Below are 909 nucleotides of genomic sequence, written 5' to 3'. Positions count from 1 at the left end.
CTGCAGCTTATTGACAAAAGCTTCACGGTTCAAAGCTGCAGACAGCTGTTTGAAATAAACAACTTTGATTTTAGTTTCGTTGTCTCACTTCTCCCAGCAAAACGTTTAAAATGTCCGTTGCTTCTCATTCCAGCTGATGTGAGACGCTCCTCTGGTGTTTTTAGTCCTATGAAGGCAGGAGGATTAAATCGACCCACAGCTCCTACAATTATGAGCCAACATCGTCTTTGGAGAGGTAACCCTTTGAAGATGAAACCCATCATTACGGGTTTAGCCCACTGGGCATGTGTGAAGGGAGCGGGGGCCACCCTGGTGCGGAGGTATTCCGCTGGGTCTGGGCCCTCAGACCCCGGAGCCAGCCAGGGGCCCCTGAAGCAGATCAGGAGCTGAGAYGTGGTAGCCTGACTGATATTCATGCGGGCCGGGTAAACGTGCCCTTCAGGCACARCTGGGGCACTGGAGCGTTACGTTTCTGAGAAATGGGCGGGATGACTTAAGCTTGGAAGCATGTGTATGTGTGTGTGGGGAGCRGTCTGTCTGTTAGCAAAATATCTCCCAAACCACAGGATACATTTTAGTGAAACTCTCAGTAAGTAACCACCAAATATACCTCTACAACTGTTCACTTTTGAAGCCCACCCAATTCAAGATGGCTGCCACTGTTGAACAAACTTAGCCAACACAAAAATGATTAGAACGCAGTCATTTTGACAGATACTGAACTGATATTTGGAGTGGTAGTAGCTGAGAGTGATTCACAAGATGTACTATAAGCACTGACAGGTTGAGAACACAATTTTCATGATTTGACCAAAAAAATTGTAATAGCTCCAGATTTATTTCGAAGATAAATGTAGATATTGAACCACTGTTGGCACAATTATATTATGGTGTATGTATGTATGTATA

The sequence above is a fragment of the Austrofundulus limnaeus genome, unplaced genomic scaffold (assembly GCF_001266775.1).
Source record: "Austrofundulus limnaeus strain Quisiro unplaced genomic scaffold, Austrofundulus_limnaeus-1.0 Scaffold39, whole genome shotgun sequence".
NCBI lineage: Eukaryota > Metazoa > Chordata > Actinopteri > Cyprinodontiformes > Rivulidae > Austrofundulus > Austrofundulus limnaeus.
Note: the sequence above shows the minus strand (reverse complement) of the source record.